We start from the raw sequence: 6000 nt of genomic DNA on the forward strand, positions 1-6000 counted from the left end.
ACTGGCCGACCTGAGAAGCAGATCGACCAGAAGAAGTTGAGCCAAGAGAAGAGGAAGGCTGATTCCAAGTCTAGAGATAAGGGATCGTCCTCTTCCGCCAGCAGAACAGAGTACCGTAGGTCGGAGAGCGGCCCCAACCGGAGCCGACCTTATGAACGGTATACCCCAACCACAATCCCCATCTCCGAGATACTCACGAACATCGAGGAGAGCGGGATGGAAAAGCTCCTCAAGCGACCTGAGAAGCTCCGAGGAGACCCAAAAAAGCGCAACAAAGATAAGTACTGCCGTTTTCATCGCGATCACGGCCATAATACGACAAGTTGCTGGGAATTGAAGCGCCAGATTGAAGACCTCATTCAAGACGGCTACTTCAAAAAATTTGTGGGCAAACCGAGGTCTAACTCGGTCGAAAAGAAAGAAGAGAGGAAGCGTTCAAGAATGCCGCCTCGCCGGGATGACTGACCTGCGGTCATCAACACTATTTTTCGGGGCCCAAGTGGGGGCCAGTCCGAAAACAAAAGGAAAGTGCTAGCTCGCGAGGCCAGGCGCGAGGTATGTATCATTAGGGAGCAGAAACCTACTTGCTCCATCACCTTTGGCGATACCAACCTAGAGGGGGTCCACTTGCCCCATAACGATGCACTGGTGATCGCCCCTCTGATCGATCATGTCCTGGTCAGAAGAGTGTTGATAGATGGAGGCGCGTCTGCCAACATCTTGTCCCTCCCAACATATCTTGCCTTGGGGTGGACCAAGTCTCAGTTGAAGAAAAGTCCAACACCTTTGGTTGGATTCTCTGGGGAAACGGTCTCCCCTGAAGGGTGTATCGATCTACCAGTCACGATTGGACAAGATGCTACCCAAGTAACGCAGATGGTTGAGTTCGTGGTAATCGACGGCAGGTCGGCCTACAACGCTATCTTCGGGAGACCCATCATCCACTCATTCCGGGCCGTCCCCTCCACATTGCATCAAGTCCTGAAGTACTCAACCCCTAATGGAGTGGGCACGGTCCGGGGTGAACAAAAAACTTCAAGGGAGTGTTACGCGTCCGCGCTTAAAGGATCGTCAGTATGTGCCCTGGAAGAGCAAACCAGTCAAGACGACCTTCCGAGGAAAAGCAAAATCCAGTTCTCTCCACCAACAGACGAGCTCGAGCTTGTTCCCTTACTTAGCCCTGAAAAACAACTTCCTCAGGTCTAACTCGGACGTCTTCGCATGGTCTCACGAGGACATGTCCGGCATCGACCCAAAGATCATGGTGCATCGCCTCAACATAGACCCATCATTCTGACCTGTAAAGCAAAAAAGAAGACCTGTAAATAAGGAGAGGAGTGATGTAATTGTTGAGGAAGTAAACAAACTTTTAAAAGCTGAATATATATGAGAAATTATGTATCCCGAGTGGCTCTCTAATGTAGTATTAGTTAAAAAGCCCAACGGGAAGTGGAGGATGTGCGTAGACTTCACAAATTTAAATAAGGCATTCCCAAAAGATTGCTTCCCCCTTCCGAGGATCGACCAGCTCGTAGACGCAACAGGCGGGCACGAGCTGCTCACCTTCATGGATGCCTACTCCGGATACAATCAAATTAAAATGCACTTGCCAGACCAAGATCACACTGCGTTCATAACAGACCAAGGTCTGTACTGCTACAAGGTAATGTCTTTTGGCCTAAAGAATGCGGGTGCGACCTACCAAAGGATGGTGAACAAAATGTTCGCCAAGCAGATCGGTCGGAATATGGAAGTGTATGTGGACGACATGCTTGTCAAGAGCAAGAAGTCAAAGTCGCATCTTTCCGATCTAACCGAAGCCTTTGGAGTCCTGCACAAATACCAAATGAAGCTCAATCCGACCAAGTGTGCCTTTGGAGTCTCCTCAGGAAAATTCCTTGGTTTCATGGTAAACAACCGTGGGATCGAGGCTAACCCAGAGAAGATAAAGGCCGTGCTCGAGATGGAGGCGCCCAAGACTCTAAAACAGCTTCAGTGCCTCAACGGTAGGATTGCAGCCTTGAATAGGTTTGTGTCAAGATCAATGATTACGCTTGTTTACATGCGTAAAAAGAAGGTTTTAGATGCTGTTTCTACTATGTTTCAGCTTTGTTTCGGATTTTTCTCGGTCGTTTGAGTTCCAATTCATGCAAAATTCATATATTATGGTTTGTGGTTGGCTTATATTGTATTTATGACATTTTAGGACCATTTGGGAGTGCAAATTAATCAAAAGAAGCAAAAAGACGGAAAAACTTTCATGGGAGGCGCCAGGCGCCTGGGAAGCCTGCAGAAAAACTGGTTTTCTTCCAACTTTGCCCTTAATGAAATGCGTCTTCCAATGCATTTTGGTGGTTCCAACCGATGCATACGTGTAGAAGAAGTGTTCCACTATCAGTTTGAGCACGATTTGGTCAGTCAAAAGAGTTGGAAATGGGTGATTCACCATCGTTTTAGGACCTACCTAACCAATTCTGCACAGCTATAAATTCCAGCAACTTCTCCACCAAAATCATCAAGCCTTGCTTCCTTCTCTTGATCATTTTTAGTGTTTCTTTGTTGCTTTCTAAGTACTTTTGAGTTGCTTTCATTAGTTGCTTTTGGTTTTTAAATCCCGAGTACTTTACATTCCTTTATTGAGCTTTGTTTTGTTTCCATTTGTACTTAGTTATTTTCTACTTATTCAAATATATAAAAATCCAGCACTTTGCTTCTCTTCTCTTTGCCTTTACTTTATTTTTAGTTAAGAGAGTTGTGTTTTTGGAGGAAAGAGCACGTGACACTCCCCCTTGCTTGAAAGAGAATGGCGAAGCTCTCAATCCCAATAAAAACCCTCCGTTAGTTAACTTTTGTTGTTCACACATGCATTCCACATTCAACCATTTTACTTGCTGTATTTTCTTCAATATGTCTTTCTAAATTCCCGTCTCTAGCTCGGTTATGGATAGTTAGCCTTTTATGTCTAAAAAGGGTTGCTAAGAAGTAGTGTTTTTGCTTTCCATTCATTGCTCAACATGTTTTCCCAAAAAGTTAGGATTTAGAGAAGGCCACTGTAAGTTTTAACAAGTCAATACTGAAAAGGTTGCTTATTTGCATTGTTGAGTGGTTAAACCGAGGAGAGGAGTGCCTTAGACATAAGGGTTCCACTTAAGTAGCCTAGACATAGGACCTTAACCCGAGGTTGCGACTATTTTCATCCTAAAACTAAGATATCTCTCATAATAGACATATTAGGGAATGTCTTAGGACTTTGAACTTGCTTAGACATAAGTCAAGTGAGAAGCGTACATAAGTCAAGTGAGAAGCGTAGTCGTTGGTTTCTAAAGTAAAATGCATATTGTCATTAGCATGTCCTTGATTCCTTGTTGGCTAACTTGAAGTAATTCGGGCTAGGTTTTATCATTATAAGTCCAAATCCCAAATCCAAAACCATTATTTGTGACCACTTCCCATTTTACAAGAATCACTCATTTCAACATTCACTATTCTTTAAAACTTTAGAGTTTGGAAATTATTTAGAAGTCCTTGAGGATCGATACTTGGATACTTCATCCATTTTATATTACTCTGACAGGTGTGCGCTTGCATCTATATAATTGTTACCACGCTTAGTGTGTGCGTTCAGCACAAACCACCAGTCAATCAACAGACAAATGACTTCCTTTCTTCAAGGTTTTTAGGAAGAAGGGACCATTCGAATGGACGGTAGAATGTGAACAGACGTTAGAGCAGTTAAAAAACTATCTCTGCTCAACACCTTTACTCACAAAACCATTGCCAGGGGAGAAGCTCCACTTATACCTGGTAGTGTCTGATAGTGCCGTCAGCTCGGCCCTAATCAGGCAGGAGGGCGCATGCCAAAGTCCCGTTTATTACACCAGTAAGGCCATGACTGAGGCCGAGACCAGATATCCCCAAATGGAGAAGTTGGCCCTCGCTTTAGTCACCTCGGCCCGAAGACTTAGGTCGTACTTCCAAGCGCACACTGTCGTAGTACTTACAAACTTGCCCCTGAAGAATATTTTCCTTAAGCCTGAAACACCGGGGCGTCTGATGAAGTGGGCATTGAAATTGAGCGAGTACGACATCCAGTTCGAGCCCAGAACTGCGTTGAAAGGGCAAGCAGTGGCCGATTTTATCGCATAGCTCACTCCACCACCTCAGTTGGCCAAGTCCGACCTCCCGTGGACGATCTACGTTGATGGATCTTCCAACGAGAGGGGGTGCGGGGCAGGAATCCTTTTGCTCGCACCAGGAGGTGTGCGTTTCGAGTATGCTCTACGATTCAACTTCCGGACGTCGAATAATGAGGCCGAGTATGAGGCACTCCTGGCAGGCCTGCGCGTTGCCAAAGGGCTGGGGGCTAACCACATTAAGGTCTTTAGTGACTCCCAGCTAATCGTAAATCAGATTAAGGAGGAGTACCAAACGAAGGACCCCCGAATGGAAAAATATCTTAGCAAGGTCAGATCGCACCTCGCTCAGTTCGGGACTTACGAGGTGAGTCAAGTTCCAAGATCTGAAAACTCTAATGCGGATGCCTTAGCCAAATTGGCATCAGCATATGAGACCGACCTGGCTAGATCGGTCCCGGTCGAGATCTTGGACAGTCCTTCAATCTTGGAGCCAGATGTAATGGAGGTTGATACTCCATCACCCTCTTGGATGGACCCAATCGTGGAGTTCATCAAAGGAAACTCACCGCAAGATCCGAAGGAGCAAAAGAAGATGGCTCGGAGGGCAGCTCGGTTCACACTCCGGGAAGGAGCGTTGTACCGACGTGGCTTCTCCCTACCCCTGCTTAAATGTGTGACTCCCGAAGAAGGCCTTTACATTCTCAGGGAAGTCCATGAAGGGGTGTGTGGAAACCACTCTAGCGCTAGGTCGTTGTCGGCCAAGGTGGTTCGACAAGGGTACTATTAGCCCACTGTCGAGCAGGATGCAAAGCAGTTTGTGAAAGCTTGTGACAACTGCCAACGTTTCGCAAACATTATCCATCAACCTCCCGAACTGCTCACCCCCATCTCGGCCCCGTGGCCATTTGCGCAATGGAGGGTAGACATCATAGGTTCTTTTCCCCTGGGCAGAGGACAAACAAAATTCGCCGTTGTCGCTGTAGACTACTTCACCAAGTGGGCCGAAGCCGAGGCATTATCCCACATCATAGAGTCCAGAGTCACATCTTTCATATGGGTAAACATTGTATGCCGCTTTGGCATACCCAATGCTATTGTGACGGACAACGGAAAGCAGTTTAACAATGCAAAGTTCAAGGACTTTTGTAGAAACCTGGGCATAAGCCACCTTAGTTCGTCCCCTGCACATCCAAAAGCAAATGGGCAGGTTGAAGCAGTAAACAAGATTATAAAGCGAGGACTCAAGCTAAGGTTGGACTCCAGAAAGGGAAGATGGGCCGAGGAGCTACCTGAAGTTTTGTGGTCATATCGAACCTCCCCAAGAGTGTCAACTGGCGAAACTCCGTTCTCGCTAGCTTTTGGCTCCAAAGCCGTGGTACCAGTAGAAATCGGCATACCAACAGACAGGGTAGAACAGTACGAGCCAACAAAGAACGAAGACGAGCTACTCCTTAACCTGGACTTATTGGAAGGGAAAAGGGAAATGGCTCAGCTGCGCTTAGTAGAGTATCAGAACAGAATGGCCAGACATTACAATGCCCGAGTTCGACCTCGAAGCTTCCAAGTTGGACATTTGGTCTTAAGGAAAATTCAGAGTCATGTCGGCACCCTTGACCCAAGTTGGGAGGGACCGTTCGAAGTCAAAGGCATAGTCCGACCTGGAACTTACATGCTGGCCGACCTGGAAGGAAGAGTGCTTGCGCATCCATGGAACGCGGAGCACTTGAAGCGCTATTACCCCTGAAATGTCAAAATAGTCCCAAAATGGGCTTGTAAAAATTTTTCAATGGGCGGAACTTTCAATAAATGGGGTTATTTAATTTCATAACTCCGAGTTCGATTAGAAATTAAATGGGGGCCACGG

Source organism: Momordica charantia (assembly GCF_013281855.1).
Source record: "Momordica charantia cultivar OHB3-1 chromosome 7 unlocalized genomic scaffold, Mcharantia_2.0 BLBB01000007.1, whole genome shotgun sequence".
In the NCBI taxonomy this organism is placed as follows: domain Eukaryota; kingdom Viridiplantae; phylum Streptophyta; class Magnoliopsida; order Cucurbitales; family Cucurbitaceae; genus Momordica; species Momordica charantia.